Source organism: Sebastes fasciatus, chromosome 23 (genome assembly GCF_043250625.1).
Source record: "Sebastes fasciatus isolate fSebFas1 chromosome 23, fSebFas1.pri, whole genome shotgun sequence".
Lineage (NCBI taxonomy): Eukaryota > Metazoa > Chordata > Actinopteri > Perciformes > Sebastidae > Sebastes > Sebastes fasciatus.
This window is the reverse complement of record NC_133817.1, coordinates 1,594,318-1,614,317: the sequence shown is the minus strand read 5'-3', so window position 1 is coordinate 1,614,317 and position 20,000 is coordinate 1,594,318. Positions and strand designations below refer to the sequence as shown.

The following is a 20,000-nucleotide window of genomic DNA, read 5'->3' as shown; positions in this document are numbered from 1 at the left end:
GGTGGAGACTTTTACTGGGAAAGTGGCTGCATGTCCGCGACACTACACGCAGGTTCGTGGCTGCTAAGTTAACGCTCCCGGACGCTGAACTGGAGACTCAGTTGTCTGTTGTGATCACACACTGCAGCTGCATGTGAGGAAACGGTTAATAATCGGTTAACGAGGGGCGGTTATCGGTTCAAAATGAGCATCCCTACTGTGGACTGATTTCTATTTAGAGGACTCGGGACGTTTTTTGCTTCGTAACATTAGCCGATGAAGTAATTTGCAAATGGCGAGCTATAGTTAGTATCATGGAGATTGGATATTAACGATGATAAATGATTGTAATGTCACGTCACTGTTTTGGCCGATGCCCGGGATGATCGATCGCGTCTACGGAGTGCGAGTACGAGCAACAGGATGCCGACTGCTGTTCACTTAACGGCCTTAACGGTGTCATTAATAACAAGGACTTTCTAAAAGTTACATATAGTACCTTTAAGGTATGATGTCTTTCTAAAAACATACACTGTTAAATGTTTTGTTTTGTACCCCAGTGACAATATTCTAACGCCACTCTACGTAGTATACTGTTGTTATTGCCATGCACTGTCCAAATTGTAATATTAAAGCTGCACTATTCAGTATTTTGTATTTTAAAGGAACAATGTGCAGCATTCGGGGGATCTATTGGCAGAAGTGGAATATAATATTAATAAGTATGTTTTCGTTAGTGTACAATCACCTGAAAATAGGAATCATTGTGTTTTCGTTAGCCTAGAATGAGCCGTTTCTATCTACATAGAGAATGAGTCCTCCTCGTTTTCACGTTTTCACGTGCTGGCTAGACGACCGGGTCAGAGCATCTCCAGGACTGCAGCTCTTGTGGGATGTTCCCGGTCTGCAGTGGTCCAAGGAAAGAGAACCGGTGAACCGGCGACAGGGTCAGATCCGAGGCTCGTTGATGCACGTGGGGAGTGAAGGCTGGCCCGCGTTGTCTGATCCAATAGAAGAGCTACTGGAACTCAAACTGCTGAAAGAGTTAATGCTGGTTCTGATAGAAAGGAGTCAGAACACACAGTGAGGAGCAGTTTGTTGCGTAGACCGGTCAGGGTGTTATGGCTGATCGGTGTATGGACACTTGATTTTGTCTTATTTGACAGTAAAGAGAATTTCCACTGGTAATTGATTGAGTTCATCGCTGATCACTGGTGCGTTCGTCTAATCGCCCAACCCTCATTCCTCTCCCCGTATACCTGCTCAGCCTGTCCAAGGCAAGCGCCCAAAAACATGTTTTCACTAAACCCCAGGAACACTTGATACCTGACCATGAATAGGAGCGTCAAAGGAGCGCCCTCAGGGCTGAATCCAGAGTTGGGACGCCAGCCTAATAGCTTACATCATTTCCTGCCGGGGTGGGACCTGGCAGCGGCGGCTGTGGCGGCCACGCCAAGCACTTTGTTTGAGTTGGACGTAGCGGTGGCAAGAGCCTGTGTCACAGCGGGGTGTGTTCATGTGCTGTGGTGGGCGTTAACGCGCTGTGAGAGGTTCCTCTGACTCGGCAGCTCTCGGTGGAAGCACAAACGCCTCTGAGGAGCGTTCAGCTGTGATCTCATGCTGCTGTTTGATGTGTGTGTGTGTGTGTGGTCATAGTGGTGGTTTTGATCACTCTTGATGAGGTTGTAGAAGAGAAACATCATCGTAAAACCCAGTGATGTAAAAACAACCTGTTTGAACTACATCAACGGTTCCAATGGTGATCCATCGAAAGTCCAGTTAGGCTAAATACGTGTTTACAGGACAGTCCAACGGGGACGCCATGAAGGGACGGCAAGTGTGTCCAACATTTATGTGGCTAGCAGGCTAACTTTAGCATAGTTTCAAATTACACAAAAGATCAATCCTTCCTTTAACGAGAGGTTGATCCCATCCTAACGCTCTAATCCGGTCAGGCTGAACCCGTGAGTTGAACGAGTTGTACAAGACCGTATCTAGCGGAGAGGAGGTAATCATCGTCTTTTGAAATTGAAATCAACGTGGACCAAATTGTGGCCTGACTGTGGAATTAGGGTCCAGCCAGCATACATTAAGAGTGAGAGATACAGTGTGTTCCAATCCGCGTACTTCTGTACTTACACTTACTACTTCGAGTGCATAAGTGCGTTCACACTGGGAAGTACGGCAAAATGCAGTGCACTCAAAGTACCCGGATGTTGTACTCAAAACGGTCAGATCGTTGAGTGTGGAACGCTGGACACTTTCCATACTCAACTGTCGCCATCTTGGCTACGTAGCGGAAGGGGCGGAGCCACGACCACTATTCAAACAGACGTAGATAACAGAATAAAACAATACGTAAACATACCGGTGCATTTTCAGCCAACAGGAGGACACATCGTAGGCGACGACGTTGGAAACGTAATTTCCACTCTGCTTTCATTTTTTTCAGAAGATATTTTGGCGGGTAGCGAGCCGCGGTCAAAAGTTGCGATCGTCATTTCCGGTTTGTGCGCCGCAGAGTATTCGATTTGAGACGATCCTACCCCGCTGAAATTGACGCACTGCTCAAGTGAGTACAGAGTGCACAAAGTGCACTACATTGAAGTGTACTTCTGGAAGAATTGTCCGTAGTCGCTGACGCTGGAATAGCAACTTATCCTGCAGAATATTCCTCCGTTAATCAGGCTGAATGGACGTGCACGCACATCTGTATCAGTCTTCTAAAAGCCTGAAAACAGAGCCATGAGGAGGAGCAGAAGTCTCTCAGAATACTTGAATTACAATATGCTGCCTCCCCCAGCTTTAAAGCATAGGATGCCCACATTACAAACTAAATGTAGCGTTGCTTAATATAGCCTTATGAAGCCCATTCTAAAGTTATTTATAGATTTGTATTTTGCTTCTTTGTTCAGAGTTCTCATGACTTAATGCCACTCATAAATAGTTCAGTTGAATGAGGGATTATGTCCATGCTGTCTGTTGATGACGTCCCTCTGAGCCTATCGCTCCGTCATCACCACCGGTTTTCCATTGTTGTCTCCGAAGCTCAGCAGAGTCGGGGGGGGTCACGACGTGACGATCGGCTCGGTAAACTCACAATTCCTGTTTCCATGAAACCAAAAAGGGCCTTTTGTTAAGACTCACACACCCTCGCACTTTAAAATTAAACACACAGTTGTGACGTTTGACACCGGGGGGGGACGAGACAGAGAGGAAAGTAAACTGGCTCAAATCTATCGACACAGTTCCTCAAATAGGCTTCAAACATCCGTTACACACTTGTGACCGAACCTCGCATGCTTTCTAATGCCTTCACTAATGTGACCCTGCGTGCCCTCAGATTGTTGATTTATGGAATAACTGCTCAAATTTGTTTTGTATCCGTTCGATGGTTTCGTCCTCAATAAACTGCCAGGGCTCATAGTTTTGACTTCCAGTCGGTGATCACTGAGCCGTATGGTTTGTGTTTGTCTTGGCTATATATTCCTGACAGCAGAGAGATATTCTCCTTGTTCATAATTCCTCTTTTTGGGGTTTTGCATTGGTTCGGTATCTGACGGATTCTGTGTGGTTTGAAAAGCTTTAAAGGTCCCGTATTGTAAAAAGTGTGATTTTCATGTCTTTTATATTATAAAGCAGGTTTAAGTGCTTTAATAAATACTGTTAAACTATCAAAGCGCTCAATATACAGAGAAATACACACATCCCGTATTCAGAAATTGTGCGTTTGAAACAAGCCGTTAGGATTTCTGTCCATTTGTGATGTCACAAATGTACAATATTTAGATCATTACACGGTTTTAAACGTAAACATTCTAAATGTGTCCCAGTTTATTTCCTGTTGCAGTGTATGTTAATAACATCAGCTGACAGGAAGTAAACATGGACCCAAGCTGTTGCCTAGTAACGCAATTCTGTTTCAATTCCGTTGAAATGCACTAAAACGGAGCGTTTCAGACAGGAGGGTGAATACAGGTATATTCAGGCAGACAGTATGAGGAAAATAATGTGTTTTTTTAACATTAAAGCATGTAAACATGTTCTAGTAGAAACCCAGAATACAAACATGAACCTGAAAATGAGCACGATACGGGACCTTTAATAATTAATGAACGTGTTCTGGATGCAAACCCACATGTAGGTGTTGTTCTTAAGATGTTAGAGGCCTTTGAAACACATCTCTCTCTCTTTCTCTGTGGACTGATTGGTGTCTTCTCCGTCCAGTGATCTGTGTATTGCAAACTGCCGTGATGGGAATGACAGATTTTCACACAGACACGCAGGACATCCTGTTGTTATTGATTCCTTTCAGAGGAGCTCAGAAATGTTCCACACATGCTCGGCCATCGATTGTTAGAAGACAGACAGAGTCGGCGGCGCTGCTATACTCGTGGGACGGTTTCACTGTTAACTGAAAGAAAGCTGCTCAACTTTGACGGGAAACCGCCACTCCTGCGGAGAAAGAGGCTTAGAGAGAGTGAGGAAAGCGCTGCGTTGACCTTATGTATTCACGCCGCCGCAGGGTGCTGCGCTGCACTGGGTGGGTTTTATTTCATCAGGTTTCGGATGAATCTCCCCCCAAGCTGGAAAAAGCCAATAAGAAGAGAGCCAAATAAATAATTTGTGGGTCTCAAAGGAGACTTTGGTTCTGAGATAAGATACATAACCGACACATTACAAAATGATCAGTGGCCTAAAATCAATACTAAAACTATTCTTTGGTACCAAATGTGTCTGAATTTTGGAGAAATGTGTGTGAAATATTGCACAAGACGTTCACCTGTAGGATATTTAATACTGCAGCCGCACAAATCAGCATCTTGGATTCAAATATTTCATCGAATACGAACCATGATTCAGCTTTAAAGCAGCAATATATATTTTTTTTGGCCACTTGGGAGCAGCAGAACGAGCTATAGAGCAAAGACTGTATATAAAGATGGACAACACGTCTCCACTTCCTTCCTCCCGCTGCACAGAACTCATTAAATACTCCATCTTTGGGAGAAGTTTTAAAGCTAGAGCGAAGATACTGGTATCATATGAAACTAGAAAACCTGATGAATCCATCGGTACCAACCGTGTCAGCTGGTCATGAAGGAGGTTAAATAACGCTCCAAACTTACACTAAATTTTGGCGAGGGAAAAACTGTCATGGCCATTTTCAAAGGGGTCCCTTGACCTCTGACCTCCAGTTATGTGCTTGTGTGAGGGCTTTTTGTCCAAAAAAATGTCCAAACAGTTTCCGAAAAAAAGTCAGAACAAATATCAGAAAAAAAGTCAGAAAAATGTCCCAAAGAAATTCTGAAAAAATTCCAAAAAAGTCAGAGAATTGTCCGAATAATGTTCCAAAAAAATTCTGAAAAATATCAGAAACATTTCTGAAAAAAGTCTGAAAATTGTCCAAAAAATTTCAGGAAAATGTCCGAAAGAAGTCCTGAAGGAGGTTAAATAACACTCCAAACCTACGCTAAATTTTGGCGAGGAAAAACTGTCAAGGTCAAAGGTCACTGTGCCATAACTCAAGAATCAAAATGTTAACTATGACAATTTCACACAAACTAATCTAACAGGATAAAATGATGAAGTCATGACATTTTGGACAGAAATGGATGTAAAATCCGGTTGTTTTAGGCATTCACTGTTCACATGAAGAGGTAATACCAAGAAACTACAAACTGGGGGGCACACCGACCGTCATCTTCTGTAAGTAATACACCTACTATGGATGAGTACCTCGTACAACCTCACTTCAAAACACCCGAACTATCCCTTTAAGTCCAACGACAGCTGACCAAAACCTCTCTGTTTCTTTCTTCTTTACAAGGTTGAGTTGGAAAATTAGCCGATTTAAACATCAAGAATTTTTGTCCTCGTTGAATACAAATAAGAACACACTGACAGATCAGAGTCTCCATGTATATCTCCATATATTGAACGCTGGCCCGCTGCCAGCTGTTTGTTGAAAGAGGAACTCTTCGTTGGCACACAGACTGTTTACACTCTCGCCAGCAGACCTTGACGTGAATCTTTCCCTCGCGATGAGTCGATTCGCCTACACTTTCTAACAAAACACTCACATGTGCCCCGCGGCACACAATCAGATGTCAGGAGGGGGATATTTGGCTTCAGATGAAGAGATTTTGGTGATGTGTCGGGCAGGCGAGCGATTCCAGGAACGTTAACGGCTCTTACTGTAACACGCTGCTCATGTTGGGAAGCTGTCGTGGCACCGAGCCAGGAGGGAAGCAGAGGGGAAGTTGAAGATTTACAATTTGGCTTGCGGTTAGTGCTTTTGCTGACTAACTCTGAGTGTATGTGTGTGTGTCTGTGTGTGTGTGTGTGTGTGTGTGTGTGTGTGTGTGTGCAGCCTGAATGCATTCATCACACGGCTGCTGTCGGCCCAGCAGCGAGGCCAGAGCGTTTGAGTTACGTGACGCGGTGCTTTTGGCACCACATCGCCAGTAAAGGCTGCTCTTTGTAAACTAAGTGTGTGTGTGTGTGTGTGTGTGTGTGTGTGTGTGTGAGTGTTTTCTGAGTCACTCTGCTTTGTGGGCTTCAGGAGAAGCGTGTCAGACGCACACAAAAAAACAACTGCAGTGTAATCCAGAGAGGTCTCCGGGGGTTTAACAGGCTGTGCTGTTATTGGCAAAGAAATGACTAAATGTCTCGCTTTACTGTAAGTGGGTGATGAGTCGAGATTATGTCATGACCTGTTTCTCTCTGTCTCGCACACATACGTTTACTTTTTGGGGACATTACATTGACTTGCATTCATTTCCTGGAGACTTACCCTAACCCTTATCATTGTTGTAGGTCTATGGTACGACGGTACGACGGAGTATTAGGGCCACATTGAGGAAAAACAATCAATCTGAGATTTAGAGAATAAAGTCATAATATTATAAAATAGTAATTTTACGTATTCATTTCTTTATTCTCGTAATATTACGAAAAAAAATTCTCGTAAAGTTATGACTTTATTCTCGTAATGTTCTGACTTTTTTTCTCGTAAGGTTATGACTTTATTCTCGTAAAGTCATGACTTTATTCTCGTAAAGTCATGACTTTATTCTCGTAAAGTCATGACTTTATTCTCGTAAAGTCATGACTTTATCCTCGTAAGGTTATGACTTTATTCTCGTAAAGTTACGACTTTATTTTCGTAAAGTTACGACTTTATTTTCGTAAAGTTACGACTTTATTCTCGGAATATTACGACTTTTTTTCTCGTAAAGTTACGACTTTATTCTCGGAATATTACGACTTTTTTTCTCGTAAAGTTACGACTTTATTCTCGGAATATTACAACTTTTTTTCTCGTAAAGTTATGACTTTATTCTCGTAATATTACAAAAACAATTTCTCGTAATATTCTGACTTTATTGTGTAAATCTCAGATGTGTTTTCCCTCAATGTGGCCCTAATACTCCGTAGTACATTGTGTCTTTGGCCCTCACTGCATTAGACTTATATACTATATACTTAGACTATAAACTGTGTTACCTTCATCACAATGATCACATGTTTTGCGGCTCCAGACAGATTTCTTTTTTCTCTTTGCCTAAATGTCTCTTTTGATATTAAAGGTTACCGACCCCTGCCCTAACCCTAACCCTAACCACTACCTGCCTAACCTTATCCACTGACCCAAAAATTAGCTATTTCCAAATTGAGGACACGGCTTTCTACCCTTTAAACTTCCTTTTTCTGTTTAACGCCCATCCCCATCCTCCTCTCTATTCGTTTTCATCAGCTCAGATCCTAGCATACATCAGACCGGCACATATGGGTACTTTGCAAAAGTCCCCAATTGCACAAGCTGTCCCCGATTAACTGATTTTTAGTCTGGGATGTGTCCCCGAAAGTAGCCTAAGTTAGGAAAACACACACACACACGCACACAGTCTAGCTCAATCACTCTCTATTTTAAGAGGCTGAAAGCAGCATCCTCTAAACTCTGATATCAGCCTGTGTTCCCGGCTTGGATGACTCAGACTGTTGTCATGACGACATACCCATCCACCCCCAAGCCCTCTCCTCCAGTGTCACCCCACATCATCACACCACCCCATCCATCCACCCATCCATCCTTCCATCCATCCTTCCATCCATCCTTCCATCCATCCATCCATCCATCCATTCATCTCATATGAGTTTTAACATCCCTCATTCACTCTGCATCCTCTCTCCTCTCCTCTCCTCTCCTCTCCTCTCCTCTCCTCTCCTCTCCTCTCCTTAAGGCTTGTTTTCCAGTTAACTTCAGATCAGCGAGCGACAACATGCTGCTATTTTTATCCCCCGCCTCGAATTGGCCTATTAAGATAGTTTATCTGTGTCCAGGGAGGAAGGCCTCTCAGCCAGGCGGGCCGGCCCGGTTGGCCGGCCCGCCGCCACCGCGCTGCGTTGGGAGTGGACTCGGGTTGTGATCTGTTCCCGGAACTGAGCCCAAAACAAAGCCAGATGTTTGAAATTCTCCAGAAAGGAAAAAAAGGTTTTTGTTTTGTCCACTTCTCCTTTTTCCAGGATGGAAATTCGGATGAGGAGAAATACGTCAGCGTTGTTTGTGTTTCAGATACGCAGGAACTCTCGAGGCTTATCCTGTGATGTGGGCTTTTGTTTTTTCCAAAAGGAATATTGATGGCGGTGGCGTGTGGGCGCTGTGTACTCCAGGGCTCAAAGGATAATATCAATGTTTGTTTGGACTCTTTTAATTTGTGCCAATCATTTAGGTTGTCTGTCTTTTATCCATTCTTCCTGTAGTCGGGCCTGGAAATGTTCGTCAGTCAGTGAATTTGGTTCATTCAACACTTAAGTCCAAAGCACTGCTACAGGCCAGATTGCGATGAACTTTGGTTTGAACTTTGGAGTGTGATTCCTGTTGACTTCTGGATGTTATATCTGATCCCAACATCAAGTCAAAGCTTTCCCAAACCCCATTTGTGACCGCGTACTCATTGTTCTCTACACAAACCTTACGGTGTACGAGTTAAAACCTTATTCCTTCACCTGTTATCCAGCACTGGGTTGCATCTCCAAAAGGTAATTTCCTGATCCGACAGATGTCTGGCCGGAAGTATTTGGTGAATACAAACATTTCAGTATTTTCACAGACTGCAGCAGCTCTACTCGGCTTTTCTTCAATATAATGTTTGGATTTTGTCAACACCATTGACATTACAACCAGGGCTGTCAAAGTTAATGCGATAATAACGCTCCAAGATTACACTAAATTTTGGCGAGGAAAAACTGTCAATGTGTGAGGGGTTTTGTCCAATAAAAAGTCAGAAAAAAGTCAGACAAATGTCCGAATTGTTTTTAAAAAAAATAAGAAAAAAAGTCAGAAAAATGTTTAAAAATGTCCAAAAAATATCTGTAAAAAATTCTGAAAAAATGAAAGAAGTAAAAAAAAAAAAAAGCCAGAAATATATCAGAAAAAAATGTCTAAAAAAAGTAAAAAACAAGGTCCAAAAAATGACCCCAAAAAGTCTGAAAAATACTAGCTTGTCATGAAGGAGGTTAAATAACGCTCCAAACTTAAACTAACTTTTGGCGAGAAAAAACTGTCATGTCCATGTTCAAAGGGGTCCCTTGACCTCTGACCTCCAGATCAGTGAATGTAAATGGGTTCTATGGGTACCCACGAGTCTCCCCTTTACAGACATGCCCACTTTATGATAATCACATGCAGTTTGGGGCAAGTCATAGTCAAGTCAGCACACTGACACACTGACAGCTGTTGTTGCCTGTTGGGCTGCAGTTTGCCATGTTATGATCTGAGCATATGGTTTTATGCTAAATGCAGTACCTGTGAGGGTTTCTGGATCAATATCTGTCATTGATTTGTGTTGTTAATTGATTTACAATAATAAATATATACATACATTTGCATATTTGTCCACTACAATGTTGATAAGAGTATTATTGTGGGGTGCAATTTGTTTGTTCAGTCCAACCTTTCTGTAATTGTGTGGATGATGAACCTTTTCTCCAGTCGTGTCCTCTGGATGGAAACACTTCCTATAGAACGGCAGCCGAGACGGAGCCAGAATGTAACGTAGCTGCATCCAGTGGACATGTGGGGCGTTTGGGGCGTAAGAGCTTCCACACTGTGAGACCTCGTTTGTTCTGGTCAGAGCAGAATACGTTTCATGCTTCTTTAATTGTGCCTGAGTTAAATGTTTTCATATCACTGTTACTTTATGCTCTCCCAGCTGTCTCCTCCAGGAAATACTGCTTAACAAACACGCCGTCTTACAAGCTGAATCGTCTTTGTTTTCCACGACAGCAGTTAATTATAAGCTACGGTAGGTCGCCGTGAAACGTGGCGTGAAATGCAGAGTGGACAAAAGCCACGGTGAAACACACTGTTATCCTGCAGTATCTCTGTCAGCTGTGTTGAGTGTGTAAAGTATCGTTATGCTCCTTTAGTGGAGATTGATGCTCTCCGCCGTCGCCGCCATCAGCAACGCTCGCATTAGCATAACTCTGCACGCCGGGGCTCATGCCTGCCTCCCTCTGGGCTTTTTAACTCTGCACGACCTCCGCCTGAACCGCACCGCTGACGCACATTAATGCACACAGGCGAGACCCGAGGCTGTACACACACTACTGCAGCGTGAGCCGCTTTATGGTAATGTCACTGATGAGAGGAACAGCGGTGGGCCGTCTCTCTGCCTGACGTTCATCCATAAATCCAGACGTTGGTTAACAGTAATAAAGAGGAACCTATACAGCCGATAACAGAGATAGAGTGGACCCAGAGGCGAGCCGTGACGTCTGCTGGAAGGCTTAGGATTGTTTGTCACCATTTATATTTAGTCCTGAAGGTTTGATGCATTTTGGTTTTGATGCTTTAATACAGACTAGACTGAAGAGGCCGAGACAACGAGGGGTCAAAACTTTGAACCCAAACATGATGCCTTAGATGGCACCGGTCTGATTGTGCTAAGACTTACAAGGGTGATGCATCCCATTTGGGCCTAATGGGAGCTCTATAACTCTATAACTCTATAACTCTATAACTCTATAACTTTATAATTCTATAACTCTATAACTCTATAACTTTATAACTCTATAACTCTATAACTCTATAACTGTATAACTTTATAACTCTATAACTCTATAACTCTATAACTCTATAACTTTATAATTCTATAACTCTATAACTCTATAACTTTATAACTCTATAACTCTATAACTCTATAACTCTATAACTCTATAACTTTATAATTCTATAACTCTATAACTCTATAACTTATATATTTTAAAGGTCCCATATCGTGTTCATTTTCAGGTTCATACTTGTATTTTGGGTTTCTACTAGAACATGTTTACATGCTGTAATCAGTGATGCACCGATACCAGTATCGGGTATCGGGTCCGATACTGTGCTCATGTACTCGTACTCGCAAAACGGCTCTGATACAACGGCACCGATACCACTTGACGGTGGTGCGCCCAACCCCGCTGGGCCGGGATCCGGTGCACCGGTCCTCACAAGGTTTTGTTTGCACCCTCTGACTCCCGCGTGCGTTAGACTCCTTGGTCCGTGTTTCAAGACGGGTCGGGGGGGTTGCCGACATCGCTGCAGACCCCTGGCGCCTTTTACGTGGGCCGAGCCCTGACCTGGCGGCACGACGCGGTCGGGGCGCACTGAGGACAGTACGGCCCGGTCGACTGTCGCACCGGGAGCAGGGGGCCCCGTCCCTCCCCGGCGGGGAGAGAGGGCGCAGTGAGCACTTTGTCCACGGTGCCGCGAGGCCCGGACAGGGAGCGCTGTAAAGCTGCGGCCGTGAGCCACCTTCGCCCCGAGCCTTTCCATGCCGACCTAGAGCCGGTGGCGGTGCACCGCCTCGTATGCGGGACTCCCCAGCCTGCCGTGTGTCGCTCACACCCTCCAGCTGGCTGTTAACGAGGGTCTTTAGGCACAGAGAAGTACTCGTATCGGTATCGGAGAGTATCCAAATGTAAGTACTTGTACTCGGTCTGATTAAGAGTGGCATCGGTGCATCCCTATCTGTTGTCATCGACTGGCCCGTAGGAGGCCTGCATCATTCCTGGGGGATGTTATCATGTAGTGACAGAACAGAACAGGCATTTTGGGTAATAACAATTTGAGTTTGTGCACACACGCACATGTTGAGCGAGCACCCGTTCTCCCCCACATTGCAGACACCTGCTTGCTGTGGCTACTTTCCCAATGATGAATGGTTTGGTCCGTGCCAACTTTCACTCTCCGACCCCCAGAACTGATCCCAGACCGCAGTGTGTTAGTCTTGCTTTAGGGAACGGGGGGGGGGGGTTAGTGTTTCTTTAGGGAACGGGGGGATGTTATTGGTTTAATCGATAACGACAGTTCAGCCGTGACTGCTCTGTGATTCACCGTTCAGAGCGTCTTCATCACTTGTGTCAGTGTCTCTACTTTTCCTGGAACAGCTCCGTATGAACAATGAGATGGCTCACGGAGGGGGGGAGGTTTCTTGACGGGAAGGGAGGATCAGTATCAGTGTCGGTGGCCCTGAGGTGCCGGATCTGGCTGCTGGAGGAGCGGTCCGCTGGGATTAATGGTTTTTAATACTGCACGTCTGTCCTCGCTCTCACAGGAACAAGTGAATGGTTTCATTCCGCTGCGCCGCCTCCTTCAGGAAATGAGTGTCAAGGTGATAAGATGATCGGTACTCGAGGCGTTAGGGCCTGAACTCTGGGTCCAGGGTCCAGTTAGTTTATGAGGAATAATTTAATGATTCACTATAAATCAAAGCCCAAAATAATGACATAATGAGATTACAGGTCTCTGTGATCTCCCACAAATCTAATTATCAATACCACTGAAAAGCCACGACGCAACTCGGCCGTGACGGTTCATTTATTACGTGACAGATTGTCAAATGTTGGTGATATTTTTACAGTACAAGTGGACACCAATGCCCACGTGTGTCACCTAATCTTTTCCAAAACTGTGAAAATAATCGGCGAGGTGATGAGGCTTCAACAACCGAACTGATCATCTTGTTCTCCGGAGGAACTCGTCACGATGCTCGGACAACCAAACATCCAGTTCTCTATCAGTGACTCACACACACACACACACACACACACACACACACACACTTGTATGCAGATGATAGATCTCTCCATTTCCCACCTGAAGGTGTGTGTGATGATGTGACAGGTGGTTCAGACAGCGGCGCCGCAGTGTGACTAATGGTTGTTGCTAAACGGCGTGAACATCCTGTGCATCTATTCGATTAATGCTGCAGCTCCCCCCCCCCACCTCCTACACCCACCTTCACATCCCTCCATCCAGTTATCCGTCCACTTATCTGTTCCTTCCTCGAAGTCAGAAAAAAAGCAAGCTATTTTCTTTGAAGCACCCCCCCCTAACGTATCTAAGAGACGTCATCGACCCCAAAAGAAATTACAAATCCTCGAATAGAATCTTCAATTTTTTTCGTCAACTTAAATAAAGTGATGAATGCAGATACATAATGTGATATTTTTTTTGTACCAACTTAAAGGTCCCATATTATAAAAAAAGTGAGATTTTCATGTTTTTTTATCATTATAAAGCAGGCTTAAGTCCTATATAAATACTGTGAAAGTATCGAAAGGCTCAATCCAGAGGGAAATACACACAGCCCGTATTCAGAAACTCTGCATTTGAAACAAGCTGTCAGGATTTCTGTCCATTTGTGATGTCACAAATACACAATATTTAGACCCTTTACACAGATTTAAACTCAAACATACTAAATGTGTCCCAGTTTATTTCCTGGTTGCAGTGTATGTGAATGACATCAACTGATAGGAAGTACACATGGACCCAAGCTGTTGCCTAGTAACGCAATTATGTTGCAATTCTGTCGCAATTCTGTTGAAATGCGCTAAAACGGAGTGTTTCAGACAGAGAGTGAATACAGGCATATTCAGGCCGACAGTACGAGGAAAATAAAGTGTTTTTTTTAACATTGCAGAATGTAAACATGTTCTAGTAGAAACACAAAATACATGTATGATCCTGAAAATGAGCACGATATGGGACCTTTAACTAATTTACTATATTAGTGTCGGAGCTAAAATGGAATTTTTATCTTATTGTGGTTAAATAAATGTAATTTATGGTGTTGTTAGATCGCTGCTAGACCGCTCCATTAATATGGGTGAGCGCCTGTTTTGACCACAGTGAAAATGTTGTTTTTGAAAGGCTAAACGCCAACAAATACGGATTGAAGCTGGATATTTCCTGAGATTGTGTTACTAAGTAGCAAAGAAACATTTCTGTTTTTAGGGCTGTCAATCGATTAATATATTTAATCGCTATTAATCGCATGATTGTCCATAGTTAATCATGATTAATCGCACATTTTGTATCCAATCATAACATGGCAAACAGGCAACAACAGCTGTCAGTGTGTCAGTGTGCTGACTTGACTATGACTTGCCCCAAACTGCATGTGATGATCATAAAGTGGGCATGTCCGTAAAGGGGAGACTCATGGGTACCCATAGAACCCATTCACTGATCTGGAGGTCAGAGGTCAAGAGACCCCCTTGGAGCGTTATTTAACCTCCTTCATGACTAGCTAGTCTGACCTGGTTGGTACCGATGGATTCATCAGGTTTTGTAGTTTCATATGATGAGTCCGCTATAACCTGCAAAAGATTGATTGCGTTAACGCATTACAGAAATTAGTGGCGTTAAAACAAGTTTGCGTTATTATTGCGTTTACTTTGACAGCCCTAATCTTTTTCAATAGTTACAGACGTTTGGATATAAGTTATCCAGTAAGTGTGTCATTATGATTTTAGTTATTCATCCTGGCGCTCCGCCTGTGATCGTTGTGAATCACTGGGTTTACGGGATAACACGATGACGTATTTGACCCCCCCAAAAGAATTGCTTTGTTATGAAAGGAGCCCAGTTATCAGCGCGGTGGAGTATCGCACCATGACTCAGCAGTATTCCACCATGACTCAGCAAAACTGGAACCGAGAGAGAACAAAATAAATCTTATATAAAAATTGCCGTCGTCATCGTTTAACGTCATTTCAACCTTTCTCTCCTTCCAGGCGGTGTGGACGGACAGACGGACGGGTGGACGGACAGGGAGGAGGATGACATCACTGTCACCCGTGGGAGCCGGGGGCCTGCCATTCATGCCACAGCGGTGTGTATGTGTGTGAGTGTGTGTGTGTGAGTGTGTGTGCATCTGTCTCTGTGTGTCACTTCCTGGGAGAGAATAGAACAGGAAGCCGGAGTAAGAGCCGACAACAAGCACTCGCCTCACCTCCACAAGGAAGCCTTTCTCCCCAGAGAGCAAAAAAGGAAGTGTGTCTGTTTGTGTGTGTGTGTGTGTGTGTGTGTGTGTGTGTGTGTGTGTGTGTGTGTGTGTGTGTGTGTGTCTCACTCACTCCTGCATTCATACTGCAGGGCGCTGGTGTTGGTTCTGCTGTTTCCATTTTCTATTAGTTCACGTCTGACTCTTCTAAAAACCTTTGGACACATTGTGATCCCTGTTTCCTGTTAGACACCAGAGGTCAGCATCCTGCGTCTCTTCAGCTCCTCTCCAGCGGCGCCCTGGGGATGTTTAAACATGAAAATGAATAACTGTTCTTTTGTTTACATTTTCATTTTTATTTTCATTTATCATTGTTGTAGGTCTATGGTACGACGGTACGATGGAGTATTAAGGCCACATTGAGGAAAAAATAAATCTGAGATTACGAGAATAAAGTCACAATATTATAAAGTAGTAATTTAACGTGTTAGTGTTTTTTTTCTTGTAAAGTTATGACTTTATTCTCGTAATATTACGACTTTTTTTCTCGTAATATTCGGACTTTATTGTGTAAATCTCAGATGTCCCTCAATGTGGCCCTAATACTCCGTAGTACATTGTCTCTTTGTCCCTCACTGCATTAGACTTATATACTATATACTTAGACTATAAACGTTGTTACCTTCATCACAATGATCACATGTTTTGCGGCTCGAGACAGATTTTTGGGGGTTTCTTTTGCCTAAAATGTCTCTTTTGATAGTAAAGGTTGCTGACCCCTGACCTTTGACCCCTGGTCTAAACTGAGAGAGGATCTACAGGTCAGTCACATCACCATAGTAACTATTTGTCAGGGTAACATGGGAGCTTCTAGAGGTCATGTCGCCCTCTTGTGCCAGTAAGCAGAATTACAGGACTCGGAGGGCAGTGTGTTAAACCACTATATGACAGCGTGACACAATATTGTGTCACGGATCTCAGTGTGAGGTCCTGTCTGTGTGACCAGGTTAGCTGTGGGATGCTGTCCAGCTTCCCTCTCCTTCCTCCGCCTCCACCCTCCTCCGCCTCCGTGTCATTAAAACACAGAGCTGGGCGTTGGCGGCCGTCGCTCCCTCTAACTGACACATGGGGTCATCTTACACCACATCTCTCACACACCTGTAAGAGCCACTGGGACACACAATGCAGCATTTACTGCCGTAGCCCTGTTGTCATGACGACCTGGCCGGTTACATAAGTGCTGGGCGCCGGTTCCCACAAAACGCTGGTTGGTGTACGGAGGTCTTTGTGCTGTGACACGAGACACCACACACACACACACACACACACACCCTGTCACTGTTTGTACATTCCTCCAGCTGGATGTGCTCGTCCTCTGCTCGTATGTCACAGAGGAAACAGACGTGTTTAACAACCCATTTAATCCGGCGACGGAGGTTAAAATACACGTTGTCTTCAAGCGAGTGAGGAGAATTCGCCAGCTGGGTGGTACAGTTTACCCTCAGAGCAAATAGACTCAACATGTTCCTGATTCTACTGGATGAATCAGACTTATTTTACTTTCATTTTGTCGCTGTCAACAAGTACTGATTTTCTTAAGAACAGACACTGTGCGATTTTATTAAAGGTCCCATATCATGCTCATTTTCAGGTTCATACGTGTATTTTATGTTTCAACTAGAACATGTTTACATGCTGTAATGTTAAAAAAAACACATTATTTTCCTCATCCTGTCTGCCTGAATATACCTGTATTCATCCCTCTGTCTGAAACGCTCCGTTTTAGTGCATTTCAATGGAATTGTAATGGAATTGTAATGGAATTGTAATGGAATTGCGTTGCTAGGCAACAGTTTGGGTCCATTTTTACTTCCTGTCAGCTGATGTTATTTACATCCATTGCAACCGGAAATAAACTGGGACGTATTTAGAATGTTTAAAACCGTGTAATGGTCTAAATATTGTATATTTGTGACATCACAAATGGACAGAAATCCTAACGGCTTGTTTCAAACACGCAATTTCTGAGTACGGGCTGTGTGTATTTCTCCGTATATTGAGCGTTTTGATAGTTTAACAGAATTTATAAAGCAGTAAAACCTGCTTTATAATATAAAAGACAGGAAAATCTCACTTTTTACAATATGGGACCTTTAAACTATCAAAACGCTCAATATACGGAGAAATACACACAACCTGTATTCAGAAATTGTGCGTTTGAAACAAGCCGATTTCTGTCCATTTGTGATGTCACAAATATACAATATATATAGATCATTACACGGTTTTAAAACATTCTAAATGTGTCTCAGTTTATTTCCTGTTGCAGTGTATGTAAATAACATCAGCTGACAGGAAGTAAACATGGACCCCAACTGTTGCCTAGCAACGCAGTTCCGTTGCAATGCCATTGAAATGCACTAAAACGGAGCGTTTCAGACAGAGGGTGAATACAGGTATATTCAGGCAGACAGTATAAAGAAAATAAAGTTGTTGTTTTTTAACTTTACAGCATGTAAACATGTTCTAGTAGAAACATAAAATACAAGTATGAACCTGAAAATGAGCACGATATGGGACCTTTAAGATTTTTTCACAGTGAAGCGATCTCACCATTTTGCTAGATTTAAAGGGTTTTAAAGGCCCGTTTCCTCATATACTGTATATATATATATATATATATATATATATATGAGAGAACAGGAGCGTATAGAGGTAAGGGAAAGGTGTGTCATAAGTGGGTGTCATGTTGTCCATCCATACCTGCAGGACAGGTACAGTCGGTTGCATTCAGTGTCTCATATTTAGCTAGCTAAGTTATTGTTGCAGTTAAAGGAATACTAATGCATGTATACATTCACTCACAAGGGTTGTCATGTAATTCATCTGTCATCTTCCCTGCAGGATCAATGGCTGTGAGTATATACTGTATATATATAGACCTTCTTCAGTATGTAGCCGACAACACCCACCATGCATTCCTCCTATAATACAGACGTTAACTGTCGTGTGCCGTCAGCCTTGTTTAGTTGTGATGTACGTTCTGTTCTGAATCCCTCTCTGCTCTGCTGCTGGAGGCACATTTTCACGTGCCAGCTGTCCATGTCGCCGCGCTGCCATGACAACCACATTCATGTTTTAAAGACCGACTTCCTTCGAAATAAGAAGCGCTGTCACGTTTCTCCTCCTCTGATCCGCTGACAAGAGGACGGCGCTGCAGGGAGGATGTCAGTCCAACAGAGTACGAGGGAACTAACTTGACTTGCAGTGATGTTGTGTGGTGAAGCTTTTCATGGTGTCCTTGTGGTTATGTTCGCATTACTCTCATTATTGTGTTGTGCTTTTGACAAAGAATAGGCCTTAAAGGTCCCATAATATGCTCATTTTCAAGTTCATACTTGTATTTAGTGTTTCTAATAGAACATGTTTACATGCAGTAATGTTCAAAAAACACATTATTTTCCTCATCCTGTTTGCCTGAATATCCCTGTATTCACCCTCTGTCTGAAACGCTCCGTTTTAGTGCATTTCAACGGAATTGCAACAGAATTGCATCACTAGGCAACAGCTTGGGTCAATGTTTACTTCCTGTCAGCTGATGTCATTCACATACACTGCAACAGGAAACAAACTGGGACACATTTAGAATGTTTAAAACCATGTAATGATCAATATATATTGTATATTTGTGACATCACAAATGGACAGATATCCTGACGGCTTGTTTCAAATGCACAATTTCTGAATACGGGCTGTGTGTATTCCTCCGTATATTGAGCGTTTTGATAGTTTAACAGAATTTATAAAGCACTAAAACCTGCTTTATAATATAAAAGACGTGAAAATCGTTATTATTATTATTAGTAGTAGCATTAGCAGGTATAATAGTAATGTTAATTTTGTCACAAATATACAATATATATAGATCATTACACGGTTTTAAACGTAAACATTCTAAATGTGTCTCAGTTTATTTCCTGTTGCAGTGTATGTGAATGACATCAGCTGACAGGAAGTAAACATGGACCCAAACTGTTGCCTAGCAACGCAATTCCATTGAAATGCACTAAAACGGAGCGTTTCAGACAGAGGGTGAATACAGGTATATTCAGGCAGACAGTATGAGGAAAATAAAGTTTTTTTTAACATTACAGCATGTAAACATGTTCTATTAGAAACACATAATACAAGTATGAACCTGGTAATGAGCACGATACAGGACCTTTAATAACTCTCTATATTATTATGACCCTGATCTCTTCTGAACGGTAGGTCTTTGGGCTTTATTTAGTCGTCCGAATAATACTGAACCAAAGTGTCAAAAAAATAAAACTAAATAATAATAATAATAATAATAATAATAATAATAATTTGTGCCTACTTCTTTTCTTTTACTGCTTGTTTTTGTTTTGTATGCACTTCTGTCAGATAATAAGCAACTGTTATTGTATATATGTATACTCTGTCATGGTTGAGTGAGGATTCAACTGCATGCCGTCCCAAATAAGGTAAAAAAAACAACCTTACCAGCCCCTTATGGAGCTTAAGGAGCAACTAAAATACAACATATCAATAAAATACATTTCTAAAATCGGATGGAACTGTGACTGTAACTCATCTCACCGCTGCAGCTGTGACACCGAAACACGTCTTCCCCCAGAAGCTGGTTTCACATGGTGGTTTAGATGTGTGTTCCCATTGTCTAGCACCATTTGAAATCAGTGTTCTTGGGGACAG

At 42.9% G+C, this 20,000-nt stretch overlaps 1 long non-coding RNA gene across 1 annotated transcript in view; it reads left to right on the top strand.

Moving 5' to 3' along the window:
- Nucleotides 1-20,000, top strand: part of LOC141761944 (uncharacterized) — a 67,592-nt gene that overhangs the window by 47,164 nt on the left and 428 nt on the right. The window contains exon 3 of the long non-coding RNA XR_012592669.1: nucleotides 15,055-20,000. This exon is cut by the window's right edge and continues 428 nt beyond it. This is a non-coding gene — a long non-coding RNA (uncharacterized LOC141761944). The remainder of the gene's footprint in view (nucleotides 1-15,054) is intronic.